This window comes from Chroicocephalus ridibundus, chromosome 16 (genome assembly GCF_963924245.1).
Source record: "Chroicocephalus ridibundus chromosome 16, bChrRid1.1, whole genome shotgun sequence".
Lineage (NCBI taxonomy): Eukaryota > Metazoa > Chordata > Aves > Charadriiformes > Laridae > Chroicocephalus > Chroicocephalus ridibundus.
Window position 1 is genome coordinate 9,278,917 of NC_086299.1, and position 19,328 is coordinate 9,298,244.

Sequence of the window (19,328 nt, forward strand, 5' to 3'; positions counted from 1 at the left end):
CAAGTTTGTGGCTTGAGGAGCTGAGGGGTGAAGGGATGGTGGGGAGAATCAGGGGGAACCCTGACCCTGACCTACTCATGACTCAGAGAAACCAAGAAACGAGGGGTTTAGCCTATACCAATAATAAAATATTGTCAGCTACGGCCAAGCTGCTGCTCCCTGCCCTGTCCCACACCTTTTGGGCACCGTCCCGCCCTCCACCTTCCGTAGGAGAGTTTAACATCAAGTACATAAATAGCTCTTGGAACAGGATTTCTTGTTCCCTGTTGAGGGGCAGAGACTAACTGAATATGGAAGGAGGGAAGAAGGAAGAAGGAGGCGAAATCATTGTCTTTTCCTTCTGCTTTGGTTACTAAAATGGGAACTGCCTGGCTTTTTTTCACAGCTGGTGTGTTTTGAGCCCCTCAGAGGACGTAGGTTCCCACTGAGCCCCTGGCTCCCGACTAGGACATGATCCATGCCAAGCAACGTAGCTTGGGATCTGGTCCCTAAGCCCATTCCTGGACCAAAAACCTCCCTGCTGGCTCTGTGCATCCTCGGCCCCAAACGATATGGTAGCAGGGCTGATTTACTACTGCCCGGGCTGCGGGGAAGGCGATAATTCCTCGGTAACACCTGCATTTACGGTCTGCTCGGCCGGGCTGCCTCCCCCACTTGTCAGCTCCTTTTAATCGCAGCTGATAACTTGTCAGAGGCTCTTGACATTGTTTTTTCCCCGAGCCGGGCAATGTGGTGAGCAGCTGCGCGCGGGGAAAGTCTCATCTTTCTGCTCCAGCCAGGGAGAGCCCGGCCCGTAACCTCTCCACCTCCCGTTTTCATTACGAACGCTAAGACTTTGGCACCACTTCAGACTCTCCCTCCTGTCCCGGGGTGGGGGGGAAGCCAGCTGTGATGCCTTCTCACAGCCTGGGAAAATAGTTCTGGGCTCCGCTTTTCCCTCAGAGCCCTGAAATTCAAGTGGCCAGTGCTCTCTCTCTCTCCCCTCCTCCTCCTCCTCCTCCATCCTTCTCCCCTTCCTTTTCCCTCCCCTTTTCTCACCCCAACCTACACAGCCCTCGTTTAAAATTAAGCACTCTTCCTCCCTCATTAAGGGCGAGATCAGGCCACCCATCCCATACCCTACAAGGAGCCTATACATCACACACCTATTTTCCCTAGAGATATTAACCCATTCCTTCCCCAGCCCATTCTTTTGGGGACGGTAATCCCAGCCATTAGTTGGAATCCAACCATTAGATAGTCCTTAAAATTACACTGCCCTTTTCCATTTCCTTGCAACCATTCCTGTATGGTGAGGTTGGGGGCATTACTGCGTATGTTCCTATACGTCTTCGGGGTCGCAGCTCCCAGACGAAGAGCCCGCATCTACAAACCTCAGAGACCTCCCAGTTAATAATTAAGTCTATCAATGCATCTGCGTCTTAAGTAGCATCGTGCTGTTCCCCCATGACAGACGAAAATGCTGTTTATCCCTCTTTTATAGACGAGGAATTGAGGTGCACAGGGATTTCACAGGTTCCCAGCACAACACAGTGGGGCCAATGGACATGAACCGAATTCCACACCTACCCAGGACCTGCTGTTCCAGTAACCTTATCCCTGTTTCACCCCTGGGGAACTCCCCCAACCCATCACAGACAGTGATTTCTGTCATTCAGGCACGAAACCATGGTGCCAAGCTACCAATTTTCCCAGCAGGGAGTTGAGGGACAGCCAGGGCTGCCGTTTTCTAACTGGATTCCCCCCCAGTTTTGCAAATATTTGGCGTCGCACCCAGGTGATGGATGCTTGCGTGCAAAAAAAGGCCACGCAAATGGACTATCTACGCAGCAGAGACCTTTGAAACATCTGTCAGCGCCTCCAGGTGATGCCTTGCTATGTCCGTCTTTACGCAAAATAATACTTTAACGCTACTTGGCAAACACAGGACCCAATTCTCTCCCGAGGCTGCTGATACTCCTGCAAAATGCAACCGAATCAGAGTAGTGGTGGTTTGCACCCATTTTATGCTACAGAAAGCTGTAGCACAAGATGCAGTCAATAGCCAGAGTATGGAAATAAAGCGTTTTCATGCGGACACGGCATTAATCCCTGCCCAGGGTGCACTTAGCATCAAGAAAGAAGGGTGGCTGCATCCCATCGGTGAGGACAGTTGGACAGAGGGTATAGCTTGAGCAGTTTGGGAAGGAGATGTGAGCGTTAACACCACACCTTTTACTAAGATAACACACCTCTTCTTCCTCCTGTTTTCTCCTTTTTTGTTCTGCAGGAGGAAGGCGGCTGCTCGAGAGGCCGAGGGTCTCTCCAGGTCTGAACCTTCTCTCCAGCAGGGATTGCTGGTAGAAGCTTTGGATGTGCATCTCAATCCCATGTGGCGGATGATTTGGATTAGCGATTTGTCACAATCCCCTCAACTCATCGGGTTTCAACGATGGGAAAGACACACAGATGTAAAATCTCACTCTTATGGCTTTGATTTGAGGTTGGATTGACAACCGTGCGGAGCTTGGGTTTGATTCAGGTTCAGACGCAGCTGAGAGCCGTTATCCCAGAATTGTGCCCCAACATGATCAATAAATTTGGTGGTGGGGACAGAAATGGGCAGGAAGATTTTCAGACCAGGAAATCCAAACGTCAAGACAAAGCTTGAGCTCCTCAGAGAGCCGAGCACCGGACTCCCTCTCCATTTGCCAACCATCACTCAAAGCAAAAAGTTTGGCCCAAAAACCCGAGCGTGAGAGGCTCACAGATGTTGTGGTGAAGCCAGTTTCTGTTCTCTCCCCCGCCCGGTGCAGTTGGATGAGTTTCAAGGATTTGGGGTAAATGAGATGACAGAATCACAGAATGGCAGGGTTTGGAAGGGACGTCTGGAGATCACCCTGTCCCACCCCCTGCCAGAGCAGGGTCACCCACAGCAGGTGGCACAGGAACGCGTCCAGGCGGGGTTGGAATGTCTCCAGAGACGGAGACTCCCCCACCTCTCTGGGCAGCCTGTGCCAGGGCTCTGCCACCCTCACAGCAAAGAAGTTCCTCCTCGTGTTTAGGTGGAACTTCCCATGGTCACGTTTGTGCCCGTTACCCCTTGTCCTGTCACTGGGCACCACTGAGAAGAGCCTGGCCCCATCCTCCTGACACCCACCCTTGAAGTATTTATAAGCGTTGATAAGATCCCCCCGCTTGTACCTTTTCCTCCAAAGGGAGGATGCCAGCGCTTCCAAAACACCCAGGCTGGGCTGGGTGCCTCCTTCTCCCGTCTCCTGGCGGGGCAGCGGTGCTGGTACCCCGGCTGGGAGGCTGCCGTTCTGCCCAATCACCGCAATAGGAGGAGGCAGCTTTTAACAGCTGTGAAATGCTACGGGGATCGGAGCGGTGATGCTCTTGCCAGCTCCCTCTCCCACCCCCGACACAAGTCATTTATTTATTAACTTCTCCCCTCTCCTTCCTTCTGTCCGTCTGATGCTGGGCGTTAGACAGAAAGGGGACAAGACCGAGGGGGCTGGATGCCACTGAACCGCCCCGGAAAGGAGGAATCTGCTCGCAATTTTGACGTGTTCAACACAAAAAAACCCAACTGACCCAGTTTATCCCCCTTTCCCCTCCACAGCTTACCTGCTAGGGAGGCGTGAAAAAGGTATCAGGATGCTGTGGGCTGAGCTCAGCTTGGGAGAGGTGGTTTGGAGGAGGTTTATGTTCCTCTACATTGCATTTAATTGCGTTTACACCGCAGCAGCAGCAGCGATGGAAGCAGCTGCCGATGACCTGAATCCCATCCCCTGCTCTCGTCAGAGGAGAAGTCTTCACCCCAGGTGCAGGGAGCATGGATGGATTTCCCAGAGGGGTCCTCAATGATGGAGACAACCCTTTCTCTCGCAGCCAGCACTTCTCCCTGCGGACACGGGAGAGAAGCTGAGTTAGAAAAGGGAAATTGCCAGTTTAGGGGGATGATAGAACCAAAGGGTTGCACTTGTGACTTGCAAAGAATATCAGAGCGAATGTTCTGTTTCTCACAGTTTTTGGCTAGGAGGGTTTTCTAGCTCAACGTCCCACCCAAGGCAGGGCTGTGGCCAGCACCAGCTCAGGTCAGCCGTGGCTTTCCCCAGCTGGGTCTTGGTTGCTCACATTTAAGAACACCCATTTTGGATTGACCTTCCCACCATGGGGGGACGTGAACAGAGGGCTTGGCTCCCGTGAAGACACCATGAGCTTCGGGCAAGTCTACTCCTAATCGTGAGACCTTGGGGTCTCACATCCCCCTGTTTTACACCAATTTCATCTCAGGGTGACCCCAATAGCTATCGCATGTTAACCTCAAAGAAGGCAGAAATCAAGCCACCAGGCAGCCCTGCCCCTGTGTATTTGTGTCTTTTTTGGGTGTTTTCCCAGCCCCCTGCACCTGGGGGATGGAGGATGGAGTAGGACGCGATGGGCAAAATGACAAACAAAGCAGAACAGCACATCTGACGCCCTGTGAATTAATCAGAGAGCAGGGCCAGCATGCTGGGCAAACAAGACCTGGAATTGCGTCTCTAACCTTGATTAAATTAGAAAGCTCTCCAACTAATACAAACGCCCCTCGGTAAACAAGGGAACAGGGGCTAATGAAGTGGATAAGAAGCAACTTGACAAGTGATGGGGCTGGTGAGGGAGAGGCAGGGAGGGAGGAAGGCAGGGCCAGAGACTTAGAAAGGAGAAAAGAGAGGAGGGAGGCGCAGGCAGCCAGAAACGGGGAGAAGAGAGGGACGGAGGGGGAAAAAGGGGAAGGTGATTTCCTTCCAAAATGTTTTCCTAAAAAGCCAACACCCAAAGAAAGCGTCTCTTTTCTGTTTAAAGAGGTGCAAACATCGGGGAGACAAGAGACAGCAGCGAAGGCACTGCCAAGGCGCTGGATGGTGGCAGCCGTGCAGCCCCTTCCCACCGCGCAGGGGTTCGCAGGGGTGAGAGAGCCTCAGGGCTGCGACACGGCCGTGCTCCGGACCGGCTCCACTCTGCCCCTTCCTCACAGCCAGCTCTAGGCTGATGGCGGCTTTGGTGGGGTCAGAACAGGTGCCAACAGCCTGCGCTCGACCGAGATGTCCATTAAAACTTGGTAGCTGCAATTGTGCAAACGGGCACGTGGTTTTCTCACCTGCCCATGTCGGCTCCGTCCCTCTGCACACCCCATCAATGCTTTTAGGAGCTACTTCTCCCTGCTGCCCTGTTCCTTACACATAGACCCTCCTCGCTCCCTCATTTATCAACATATCTCGTTTAGTTAGGATGAAAATTATGGGACCACCTCTGGGGGAAACCAGGAACGACCTGACTGAAGGCTCTGGAGATGCATCAGTGTCAAGGAATGCGAGAACAGCACCCACCGATCCCCTTCTTCTCCCATTTTGGGAGCATTTACCCTCCACCCCCAGACATACGGAATAATATAAACGTTGCTGAGACCCTCATCCCTCCCCACAACTCCCCAGCACCCTGGCCAAACCTCATCTGAAGAAGTACCACCCAGCTACAACGAAACCTTGCAGAAAGCCCTGGACTAACTGCCCAAGTACAGCAAAGGAGCGGCCAGGCTGGGGAAAGAAGAGGCAAAGCGCTCTGGAATTAACTCGGGGTAAGTGTATCTCCACGCTGGGCGTATGGCAGAGGTCCTGCGAAGGGAAGAGGAGTTTCTACAGGGGATGTGGCTGTAGAGAGGATGGTGCGGTGCTGAAGCACGGCAGAACTCAGGGGCTGGAAAACGCACATCACCGACAACAGAGCAGAGCCAAGGCTAAGCAGGCATCCCGTAAGCCGGCTGCTTTGCCCAGAGGCTGGGAAAGGGATCTGGGGTAAGATAAGATAAAGTAGTTTCCTTCCTAACACCTTGTCTAGCATCAGAAGAGCTGGTGCAGAGAGGCCACGTCCGCCGAGGGCTGTGAAACGATGCTGAACTATCTCCGCTCACATCTATCCCTCCGTCTCCCGTCCCTTCTCGCTCACGCATCCTCCACCTTTTCCTGCTGGCTAGTTGAAAAGAGTTAAGCGTTGCTTTTTTCATTCCTCTTCTTTCTTTCTTTCTTTCTTTCTTCAGTGCATGGCAAAGCAGGAGGCAGAGCAAGCCGATTCCCACCCCTCCCCACCTCCGCTATGCCAGCGAATTTCCAATTTTCAGCTAATATCAAGGTCGTGACAGAAAGCGCAGAGGCCCTGGTAGGACATAATGGCAGAAGAATTGTAAATGTTGCTTTTAGTGAATGCAGAATGAGGAAGGGCCAAGGAGGGGAAATTTTCCATTCAGCGCCGGCCTCTGAAAAGCGAATACATTTTCTCCTCCAGTGTGTCGCATTAGATTTCCAGAGGTGCTCGGCACCAGGTACATGTCATTAGTAACAGTTTGCGTGGTAATGAATCCTTTTATTTCTCTTCCACACAGCTCATGAATACATAAAGAGGCTGGTTTTAGTCGCATCTGGTTCAGCTGCAGGAGCCTCACATAACTTAATTTCGCATCCTCTTCAGCAGGGTAGCAAACCCAGCTGGGGCCAGCCTTAAAGGCACAGGAAGGTTTTAAAAAAACCCAAAACTGAGTAAAATCTAGGCTCAGAGGTGAGGATTTGCCTGGGGATGCCGTGGAGCTTGTTCCATTCCCTGGTGGGCTGCCTAGAGAGGGGGCATCCTTTGTTTTAACACAGAAGAAAGGATGCGCTTGAGTTTGGCCAAAAGTTTGCCTGTTCGGGGCAACATCTTTCTGTACCATGCAAAAGCCTCAGGCTTTTGGTGGGAAAAAAAAAAAAAAAAAAAAAAAAAATCCTCATTCTTTGCCCTGGGAGGATGGAGCTGATGCTGATGCCCGCGGCTGCAGGTAGTTGGGTCTTTCCTGAAGTTCAAAACTTGCAGCCAGGAATTACGGCTGCGTTATAAACCCTCCTCCTGCAGGCGAGGAACTGCTGCCAGCGCTCCGCCGGCGTAATCGCTGTGCTTCCCCTTCTGAAGTTTTATCTTTCTTAATTTCAATTAATTGCTTTGCAGTTTTCATAATAATAATAATAATAATACTCTCATGCTTTTGGCTCTCTGTAGCCACCCTTCGGGGCCATGGCTGCAAAGCCCTGCTGCAGGAGGTGTCGAACAGTGACGGCAAGAGGTGGCCGCGAGGGAAGGAGGATTCCCCAGCCGAGTCAAAGCGCCTGTTGAGCGTGGTTGGAGTATAAATTAAGCCCAAAGCTCCTTGAGCACCCAGCAAAGCCAGCCAAGGCCAGACCTACACAACATCCTGCTCACAGAGAGCCTGGTTGACCTCCCTCCTGCCACGCCGAGATGACAACTGGAGCTCAAGAGCTTTCCTTCAAAGCTATTTCTCCGAAAAGGTACCATCTGCAGCGTGGGTAGACTGCACAAGTCTTGTGGGCAGACAAGAAATAAGATGCTGGGAAGATACTAGACATTCAGATGTCCAGTGGACCTACAACAGGAGTGAGCTGAAGCCAGTGGTGAGCGTAAACCACCCATTTAAATTGAAAGTTTGAGAAGAATCATAGAATGGTTTGGGTGGGAAGGGACCTTAAAGACCATCAGGTCCCTGTCCCGTGGGCAGGGACACCTCCCACCAGCCCAGGCTGCTCCAAGCCCCGTCCAACCTGGCCTTGAACCCCTCCAGGGATGGGGCAGCCACAGCTTCTCTGGGCAACCCGGGCCAGGGGCTCACCACCCTCACAGCAAAGAATTTCTTTCTCAGATCTCATCTAAATCTCCCCTCTTGCAGTTTTAAACCATTCCCCCTCATCCCACAGCTCCCCTCCCTGATCCAGAGTCCCTCCCCAGCTTTTCTGGAGCCCCTTGAGGGACTGGAAGGGGCTGGAAGGTCTCCCCAGAGCCTTCTCTTCTCCAGGCTGAACCCCCCCAGCTCTCTCAGCCTGTCCTCACAGCAGAGGGGCTCCAGCCCTCCCAGCATCTCCGGGGCCTCCTCCAGCCCCGCTCCAACAGCTCTGTGTCCTTCTGCTGTTGGTGCCCAGAGCTGGTGGCAGCCCTGCAGGGGGGTCTCACAGAGTGGAGCAGAGGGGAACAATCCCCCCCCTCGCCCTGCTGCCCACGCTGCTTTTGATGACTCCAGACAGCATTAGAGGGTTCCCAGGCCAAGCACGGTGCTGCAGAACAAACCACTCGTAACCAGGGACTTCATCTGAGCGTTGAACTGAAACCCATCATTTCCTGGTGTTATCAGACCTTCAGACCTCAGGGGCTCGGTTGGACTCTTCCAGGAGTGGCAATGCTCTTGCAAAGTTTGGAAAATCGGCTTTTAAATCAAGAGCTGAGCTCAGCAGCAGTGTCACCTCTCCGTGATGAGGTAGGGCTGAGCTGTAGGTTGGGTATGTGAAAAACCGGCTGGCTGATGGCAGCTGTGGGGGACTGGTAATGAATAACTGCTCTCTGCCAACACCGGGAGCTGGATGTGGACCTGCTTTTCCTGCATTCCGATCACAAGGTACCTGCTGTCTCCCTGGGATCAGCTGTACCTCTATCAATAGAGACACGTGTTGACTTTATTTGGGTTAAAAGGCAAGTGAAAACATGTATGCGACGGATTCTTCTCAGCATAAATTTGAAGCTTGAGCCCACGACTGGAGAGACCCGTTTGCTTTGGTTACAAGAACAAGTTCCCAGTGAAATAAAAACGCCGGACTGTGCAAAGCTGATAAAAGACCAAACCCGAGCCCGTGTGAGGGCTGCGCTTGTGAGCGTGGGAAATGGAGCCACGGAGGGGGACTCTCTGCTTCGTGCGCTTTTCCTACCACCCATCTCCCCGTTCCCCTCGCTGACAGGAGCGGGAAGGGTGAACCCAGCCCTGCATGGTCCATCCCCATCCTGCTCTCTTTTCTTCCCCCTGCCAGACCCCTCCCGCCCTCTCCTTCTTTAGGAGATGGGGAAGAATGAAGAAAAAGCAAGGTGTCTCTTGCACCTTGGTCGGTTTGTTTTTTTTTTCCATTGATGGGCACAACCGTGCTGCCCTGCAGTGACTCTGCAGACATCGGGCTTGGCAAAACCAGGGCAGGTTCTTTGGGATGCCTCTAAATCCGGAGGGTCTTCACTGAAGTCAGGGAATTCAGTGTTTTGTTCTCACCTGGGCAGTTAATAAGAGATCAGAACCCGCCTCCTTCGTATTTCAGGTGATAGGGGAAGGTGACATTGTGGCCGTGAAATTAAGTCAGGTGTAACTCAAGCATTTCAGCCCTGCTGCTCACGATGTAAAAAATGAACCGCAGAGCACGCACGGATGCAGGGGAGATCGCTGGAGCTCTCTCTGGCTCTGTCCGGCGGTGCTGGGGGGTGGAGGGGGGGCTCAGCTGAGGCCATACACACTCAGTTCAGCTGTGACCTCAGCCTGAACCTCGACGCCAGCAGGACACCAAACCTGGTGTCCCCCCCACCCAGCCCCGAGGAGCTAATGATGTCCCCAACATACTCGGCACATCACATTTTGTTACTGCGGTGTAAAAGGAGCAGGTCCAGCTTCTGCTGAAATGCTTTTCCTTACCGAATTAATGATCATTTCTCATCTGGAATTCTTGACGGCATTAAAAAACCCAATACGCATCACTTTTTTTCCGCTTAGGTATTTTTCCTAAACTAAAGGAGATATGTTTGTTATTAAATATAAGAATTGCTAGATTTTTCTAGCTTAAGATGGGCAAATTTAAAATAATATGTTAATAACGTTAGAATTTTTTTTTATAACGGGGGGATATAATTTCCTGGCCAATCCTGACATCCTTTGCCAGGTTGCTCCGGCCGCAGGTAACCACATTTCAAGTATTTACACTGAATAAGTCTCAGCTCCTCCTTATTCATGGGCACCCAAAACCCTGAACACCATAATTTCCCTGTGGACAATCTGGAAGACTTCAAAAATTTGGCTAAAGAGTCCATTTGGATAATTAACAACCCGTGTGGCCTCAGCCTGCCCAAGCCCCCGTGGTGTGACAGGGGACACTCACCTCTGCCATCCCCAAGAATTTTTTGCCACAAGCTCATCTAAATTTGCCAGTCGATGAGAGATTATTTTTACCCTCGTGCCAAACACGACCCACAGAGCGTGAATTTTCTGGAAGAAACCTGTACCGCTGGCACTCGTGATTTTGGGGGTAAAGTCTCAGAAACGTGAGCCAAGGTCAACAACCCCCGAAGCGACAGAGGCTGGAAACATCTCAGCGAACTCCCCATTCCCCGCAGAGACCCTGCGGTCAGAGACAGGGGTTTGGCAAGAGGGAAGGATGGGAATCACGAAGAAAAGCGATTCCATCGCACCCGAAGCGATGGTGATGCACCGCGGAGGCATTCGGCGAGAAACCCGCCGGCGCCGGTGGGACTCACCAGGGGAGAAGCGAGGACAAACTCCACGCACGGGGTTTCTCAAGAACGCTCTCCCCAACATAACCACGCACAAAAAGCCACAAACATTTTAACTTAATGGGCTGGTCGTGCCCACCCACGAGGCCAATATTCAGCACTACACCCCCCTCACGCCAAGTCTCCACACAAACGGTTTTAAGTTGAGCCACGCTTTAAGTCCAGGCCACACGCCAGAGCGAACAGGACACCTCCCAGCCCCATCCTCCCCGTTTGTTATCCCCATATCCACAAAAAAAATAATGCGACTCCATCAATTATGTGCTGCAGCAAAGGCTGCGCCAACTAATCTCAAGGTACCTCTGCTAAATGCTGCAAACCTGATGGTGGATCTTCCAGCGCAGGACGGGCTTCTTTACTTCTCCTCGGCTAACGAACAGTGGTGCCAAACCTTCGGCCTTAACGACAATGACTTGCACCTGTACAATGCAGGTGTTTCCATCAGCAGGTGGCAAAGCATTTTTAAAGGACTCCGCTTCCCTTTTCAGCTACACAACATGCATAAATGTACTATATGTTTATCAGCTAAAGATATTCGGTTGCATTCTAGGTAACAATTGAACCACAGCACGCGCCCACCTAGTGAAATTTTCCCATGACCCTTTTTATAGAGGAATTAAAAAAAGGACCGGTCTGATACAGACCTACCAAAGCACCGGACGTCACTAATTTTTAGGCACGGTTCATTCTCCTGATCCACTAACGGCCTTTAATCTAAGTATCTGTTAAATAAGAGCGCGGGTGAGGCAGGAGGACAAAGGGACGGGGCTTGAGACCGGCTCCAGCCTCACACCACCAGTAGGAGTCTGGGTGTGATGCTACGAGCCCCAGCATCGCTATCCATCAGGAGGGGTCGGTGAAAACTCGACAGAGGCACCCTACCTTTACCTAGGGCGTAGAAAATTTCCTAGACTAGGAAATTTTACCCCAAATAATTGTCCGAAGGGTTCAAAGCCGGGTGTCCAGTTCCTAGTCTGGTCCCCACAGCAGCTTTTCATGAATGGTGTGGGGAGGGGAAAAGAAATCACAGCATCGCCTCGGCGCGAGAAACGTTCAACGTGGGTAAACGCGGCCGAAGGGAAGCGGCAGAGCGTTGGGCACCGCTCCTTCGCCAAGGCTCCGTGACGGGGCCGCCCTCGCCCACCCTCCTCTCCCCGGCCCCCCGCCACCCAAGTCCACCTACTCCCGCAAACTTCCCCGGGCTTCTTTCTTTTCTTCGCCCTCCCCCTCCACGGGCAAGCGCAGGGGTCACGAATTTCTCCGATTCGCCTTGTATCTCCAGCTATAAAAAGAGAACATAATGGAAAAATAATTAAAAAATAAAAGAGAGGAATAAAAAACATCATTTTAAGGGAGAAAGGGGAGGGGGGGGCAGGAGATCTGCGGAGCTAGTAGATAACCAGCAGATGTGATTTTTGCAGATAAGCGTAGTAATTTAGATAAATCTGGAGGCTTTAGAGCCTTTCGCTTGCGTTCCTTTTCTTTCTGTCTGATTTTTTTTTCAATTTTATCTTGCAAGTCAAGAGGAGGGGGAGTGAGAAGGAGGGAGTGGGGGGAGGCTTAATCTTTGGGTAGTTTTTCTTTTCTTTTTAATGTGTTTTTCCCCAGAAGGTGGGATAACGCGAGCCGCTCTCCCCCCACCACGCACATGCACACACACACACACACGCACACAGAAGCCGGGGCTATGTTTTTTAAAAGCGGCGGACAAAAATCAAAATATTTGAAAATGTATTTCATGGTAATTATGTCATATTTCATGGACTGATGCCACTACTGAAAGAGAGCCTGAATGCCTTAATTTGTATAGAAATTGTAATCATTTGTTCATTTCAAGGTGAAAATTGCATTTTTTAATTTAAATTGTATCCTGCGTGATAGTCTATTATCTAGTAAAATTGTCTCCATGTCTGAATGCCTTATATGCAGCTGCAATGCTTGTTACAAATCCAGTTATATTCATAAAAGCTTTGTCGACGTCTCGGGAAATGTGAACAGTTTCTTGTGGGTTTCTTCTCTCTCTTTTTTTTTTTTTTTTTTTCTCTTTTTTCCCCCTCTTCCCTCCCATTCTCATCCTCCCTCCCCTTCCCCCTTAGTCTTTTTTTTTTTTCTTCCCCTGGTCGAAATAAACCCATATCTGCTATTAATAATAATTAGCCTGGGTATATACAAAAGAGAATTCTGTGCGGAATAGGGTGAGGGACGTGCAGAAAGCATTCAGGATTCCGGCGCCTTTATTTATTTCTCGGCGAGATACCTCGGGGTTGGATATTGCCGGGGAAGAAGGGCCGAGAGAAGAGAAAAGAGGGGATAAAGGAAGGCAATAAGATGAGGGGTGAGGTTTCGTGCTGTCAATAAAACTCAGCCAGAAGGATGGCAGGGGCAGAGAGAGACTCGCACCAACGTAAGAGCGAGATTTAAGTCGCTTCGGTGTTTTCGGAGATTTGGGATTGTGACGGAAGGGAGGTAAAAGGTCACTTTGCTTCCAGCCCCTGGTTTTGAGAAAGCCCTAATATTTTATATCGTGATACGTCCTAGCCTACAGCGAATTGCGCCCCTGGCTCTAGAATGAGATGATCTAGATGACCTTTAAGGTGCCTTCCAACCTGGACCATTCTCTCCTGGTGTCTGCTTTGAGCTCCAGTGTGTTTTAGGGATGCCCAGAGTCTGCTGGAGGGGAAATAGAGTCTGAGAAGTTAACAGTGATGTCCGAGATCCCCTGAAGCACCGCTAAGACGCCAGATCCCCTCATCTCCTGTCTTCTGCCCTGCTCACTGCATCTTTCCAGCTCCCTTGCTGTTTTGCAAGAGGGAACTCAGATAGAGAGAATCGCAGCTGCCCTCCCGGGCACCCTCACCCCCTGCGGCACCCACGCAGCCCTGCGCGGAGGGCAATCCTTCTCCCCCATCCTCCTCCCTCACCCCTCCGACCTTTCCTGGGGTGGTGGAGACGGATGCTCCTGCATCTCAGCCTCCTCGCCTTCCACTCCCGCTTCAGCCAAAGCGCCGAGGACACCCCATCGCCCAGCACCCGGCTGTTCGGGGAAAACAACACACGCACACACAAAAAAGTCAGCTTGGAGTAGAAACGGTGGAAATGCTGCTCCAAGGAAGCGCAGCGTTAGGGGATGAACTTAGAGGAAAGTTAGAGGAATGCAGGATGAGCTCGCCGGCGAGTGGAAATCAGCAAAACCAGTTAAAATTCTGGGCTGGTTTGCACCAGGTGAGAATGTAGCCTGCCCGGGACAGGATATTAATTATATTAATCCTTAAAAAAGAAAGAAATCGGCCTCACAAGGAAATCCTTTTTCAGTCATTTAATTCCCTTTCGTACACCTCTCCCTGCTCAGAATACCCTGATTTTATGCAGGTCCACAGCCCATTATAATAAACTTCTCTACACCTATTCTGAAAAGAAATTGCTCATGAAATGCTGCAAAGCTAAAGGCTGCTGAGCCGAATTTGCCGGCACAGGCGCTGTCTGACAGTAGCCATAACCACTGAGACGAGCAACAACGGATCTAAACACGGGTCATGAGATGGGGCTGACCTCTGAGCCAGGCAAACATCCCCCCAGGGTTAAGACTTGGAAAGGCGGGGGGGGGTGTATCAAAACGCTGTTAGCACGAGCGTTCCTGCAGGGATGCATTCGGTCAGCCATGCTTTACCTGCATGTGTGGGTGTCTTTGGGTTTCTGCAATCATGCCTTTTGCAGCTTCATCCGTATTCTCCCCGGGGCATCAGAGAGGTTTAAGCAGGTGTAAATAGCTAAAATACCTGTGGCTGAAATACAAGGTGGACCCTGTGCCCAAGGGGACGTTGTAGGGCAGGAGGCACCGCTCGTGGAAAGCGACGGAGCTGGCGAGAAGCAGGTGTAAGACAGACAGCATGGAGGAACTGCCCTCCCAAAACCCGTGTTTCAATGCGCTCGCTGTCCCCTCTGCCTTGTTGTCCAACAGGTTGCATCTGCCGTACACAAGAGACCTGAATTCATTTCACTGGGGACTTACAGCAGTGTTGGAGCCCAACGGGAAAGCCTGATATTTTCATAGAATCGCAGAATGGTTCGGGTTAGAAGGGACCTTAAAGACCATCCGGCGCCACCCCCTGCCCCCGGCAGGGACACCTCCCACCAGCCCAGGTTGCTCCAAGCCCCGTCCAACCTGGCCTTGAACCCCTCCAGGGATGGGGCAGCCACAGCTTCTCTGGGCAGTGAGCTCCTGCCATAAACCAGACCTAGTGCACACGGGACGGATGCTCTGCCCTTCCCAAAATATCAAGGCACCGATGCCATTTGGAGCTGAGCAAAAAGTCTTCTCAAAGCCTCGGTGGGTGGCTTCGAAGAGGAGGGATTGGTGTTTGCAGGGGGAGACGGAGAGCAAGGTGCTGGGCACATCTTCCAAGTTTCTCTGGGGACTTTCCTAAATTAGGCATCACCCGCATGCTTTCGTGGCGCCTGGATCATACTTTCGGAATGTGTTTTCACCATCAGTACAAACCCGAATCCACTGAACCCTCTTGTAGCATTCACACCTTGCAGGGGTAGGCTTTTCACCTCCCTTTTCCCTAATCTCTATCACACCGCAGTTGAGATCTGGGGACTGGTCAGCTGAGACATGAACTAGATCCAGACACTTAACGTGATCCTGCATAAGTCACCCAACCTTCACCCATCTGTCAAACACCTTTCGAAACCATCATGTTACAGCGATGCTGAAAAAGGCAACGTGATGGTAAAGAGGAAAGATTAAAGGTGGCTTAAACAACTCTTCCCCGAACATTTTGTTTTTATAATAAGGGACTTTTCCAAATTGTTTTAATTATTCAGTTTCTAATGAAGAGAAAGGAAGAAAATTTTCAGTTTCTTTAGTTTTAGCTAAAAAAAAAAAGAAAAGGTTTCAAATCTCAGGTTAGAAAGGCAAAAGTGTTTCGCTTCCCTTCCAGGTTGTTCTTCTCTTTTCCTGCCCGCCTTTTAAAATGAAAAAGAAACAGAAAAGTGGAAACTTTTTTTAGGGGGTTGGACTAGATGATCTCCAGAGGTCCCTTCCAACCCTATGATTCTATGATTCTATGATTCTATGATTCTAAACAACCTCCACATTTAAAACATTTTTATCTATGCCACGTATTTCCTCCGAGAAAAATATTTGTGAGGCTGTGAATACATCCAACTTTTTTTTGAGTAATCCGTAAGAAAAGTGCTAGTTACCCTGCCAAGTGCTTCTGCCCTCCAAAACTGCATACCATTGAGACCTATATCTACATTTATATCTATGTTTATCATCTATATTTATATCTGCATATGTGTGCTCTGTGTCTCTGCTCGGTTGGAGTCGCACTGTCCTGTGCTTTCTCCAGCTGCCAAACGCACAGCGCCAGGGGAATACGCGGCGAGGGATAATCGCATGGGTGATGGCTCAGGCCACAGAGGGGTTTGCTGGAAGCTGGAAGGACTATGTAATGAAACCCACATAAAAACCAATAAAACCCGAAATAAAACGCCGAGCAGGAAAGGCGCACAGTGTTAGACCCCACCAGGGCAGAGGAACGGCCCCTCTCATGCAAGGCACAGGCGGCCGGATGCGGGACCTGGGGTCAAGTCCAACAACACGGGACCAACACGGCGACGGCGCAGTGCCCGGGGTCAGCACCCCGTCCCCAGCCTGCAGGATGCCACTCCTTTGCAAAAGTTAGCAGCCGGCGTCAAATTGACTCGAATTTGATTTATCACCGGCTTATCGGCAGATTAAAGCTGACGACAGCTTAGAGCCATAATTGACCGGTGATAGTTGTAGCAGCGGCTGTATCGGCCTGAGCAGCTCCCTTGTGGGCTAAGCTTGCGCCCTTGATGTCTTTCAGAGGGCAACGGATCGACTCTGGAAAGGCCTGGGAAATATCCTGCGCTCCTCAGATAAGGTTCGAGACGTTAGGAGAGAGGACGAGGAGCTCAGGGAACAGTTGAGGGCAGTGTTGAAACGCTCGCCACTACAGGGCCGGCGGCAACCCAGCCTGAACGTGACCATTGCTGGAGCAAAGTCATTTCTGGGAGGGCTGGCGAGGAGGCACAACGCTGTTGGCCAGCATGGATTTAAAAACAGGGCCGTGGCTAGAAATAATGTTGTCCTGATTTAGGGCTCCTGGAAAATGACGGTCCCTTCCTCTACAAAGCCCTTCATGCGCAAATGTGCCACGTGGCTGGCTTGGCCACCGCCAAAACACACCGGCTGCGGGGTGAAAATCAAGTGCTGCTACAGAGTGCAGACCTAAGGTGGGAAGGGGGGGTTTTGGTGCGGGTACAATTTGCGAACACCAAATATAATTCCCCCTAGGATGCAGCTAGGAAGCTGGGGCTAACGCTCCTGCTCTGATGGCTGATGTTGGCTACAGTCCTTACACAAAGGCGACACTCTCTTTTTCTCAATTATCACAAAAAAGGGGTTTTCTGAGAGCACGGTGCCCTTGGCATCATGCAAGAGCAGGGGTTTCCAGCCTTTTCCCCGTTTGGAGACTGGTAATGTTTTCCAGTGGTCCCCACCAGGGCCCTGAGAGCCCCCCAGAGCTTCAGCCTGTGTAGCCCCTGCATGCCCAGAGCTGCCCCAGCCCTGGGCCAGGCACCCCGCAGCCCCCCAGCCCACTGCCCTTGGGGGTGGCCAACCCTTGGTTCGTGTGTTCCCCATTTTCCCATTTTCCTCCCCTACGTGAATTATCCAGGCAGTGGAGTCACACCCACGCTTTACCCGCACTAGGACTGGCTCCGCTGCCCGGCGTTTCTTTTTCTAGGACCGGGGGAGGCTTTTCTGTCTCAGTGAGGAAACCTGATATTCTTAGCAAAAAGGCTTTTCCTCATGCTGTCGGAAAGGAAAGTTGTGACCAGGGTTTCTGTATCCCATGTGACCTGAAGGCAGCTTTGCCGGGCACTAAGAACAGCTTCAGAGCCTCGTTGTACCCAGGGGACTGCAGATGACACTGCACAACTTCCAGTGAAGGTGTCTGCCTAAACCCAGGGCTCCGGGCACGGGTTCAGTATTTATAGAATGATAGAATCACAGAATGGCTTGGGTTGGAAGGGACCTTAAAGCCCATCCAGTTCCAACCCACCGGCCCTGGGCAGGGACACCTCCCATCAGCCCAGGCTGCTCCAAGCCCCGTCCAACCTGGCCTTGAACCCCTCCAGGGATGGGGCAGCCACAGCTTCTCTGGGCAACCTGGGCCAGGGGCTCACCACCCTCACAGCAAACAATTTCTTCCTCAGATCTCGTCTAAATCTCCCCTCTTTCAGTTTAAAACCATTCCCCCTCATCCCATGGCTCCCCTCCCTGATCCAAAGTCCCTCCCCAGCTTTCCTGGAGCCCCTTTAGGGACTGGAAGGGGCTGGAAGGTCTCCGCGGAGCCTCCTCTTCTCCAGGCTGGACACCCTCAGCTCTCTCAGCCTGTCCCCACAGCAGAGGGGCTCCAGCCCTCCCAGCATCTCCATGGCCCTTTGTTCAAAGACATAGTGCCAAGGGGAGCAGGACAGCATTAAGAAAGGATCTCAGTGGGTGCTTGACACAGGACTAACTCTAAAGCTAGCCATGACCAGCGGTGTGCACTTGGGTGAAGAACACCGGTGCGAGCAGGGTTTGCAAATGCAAAGCCCTCGTTCCTCCCCAGAGCCTTCTCCTGCCGGTGGGTGACTCCAGGCTAGCAGACTGCTGCCCCTTCTGCTCCCAAAAAGACAAACGCATGAACAGCATCTCCTCACATAGTTGGCATGTCTTATCGAACGGTGATCCCAGCAGGGTTCGGGAAGCCAGTTAGCTCCCGTGGACTGATCCCTCTGCTGAGAGGCAACCAGAAAAGAAAACCCAGCGACTAATTAGGCTAGTTTCTCCGTGCGGATACTTGTCCAGCACGACTTGGATGAAGATCAACTTATTTTACAGAAAGCCAAAACATCTTCAGATGGGAACAGCTTTTGAATTCAGTGCTTTGTTTAAAGGCAAAACGCTTTATTACCGATTGCCGAAGCCCCGAGCCATGTATTCCTCCGTAGAGTTTCAAAATATTTTTCCGCTTGTTGATGCCGCGCTTTGGCCTTTAACGAAAGCCAGGTGCCCGCAGAGCTGAGAGTTAACGGCAGCCCCGTCCCAACCTGGCCTGCGCAGCCCTCCTCGGCCTGGGCAACAGCTCGCTGAAAATGAATGCATAAAGAAACGGTTGTATTTAGAACAGGCCAGGTAATTGTTCTTCCCTTGTGAAAAGTCACAGTGAAATTAAATGTTTTATTTATTTATGTCGCTTTTCCACGTTTTTCATTAACGAATGAAGCACACGATTTTGCTTTTTTAGCAAAAACATCTGTAGCTTGTAGGTGTGTGCGAATATTTTGGATTTACCAGTTTTTCCCCTTGTGCTTGGCACGCTGCGGAGCCAGTTAAGCACACAAGCCACCCAAAGACACTTTTAATCCTTTTTTTTTTAATGTATAACAGTTATGCCTGAGTTACAGAGAGACACCTACAGGCAGCAGGTAGTTAAAGCAAATACCAGTTTCTCTTTCTACTATACTACTCCATATAGCTGAATAAATTATGGTGCGATTATATATATACACACGCACGCACGCAGGCACACACGCACACATACTCACACGCAGGCATACACATGGAGCAAAATGGCTATGAGTCAAACACAGAAGCAACATATCCGCAGTTACTAGGAATAAGGAATGTCCTATAGTGCTATGTAGATATTCCCCAGGTTGGGTATATGGAGGTGTTAGGGATGACGGGTTAGAAGCATTAAATACACAAAGTCTCTGGGCGACAGGAGCCAATCTGCTGAGTTACTGGACACAGTGAGGAAATGTCCATTTTGTGGTCTCAGGACGGTGCTGAGAGGTGGAGGCAGGGGCGCGGGGAGGTAAAAGAAATCCACTCGGCGTTTTTTGCTCTCCCCCAAGGATGCCAGTTCTCG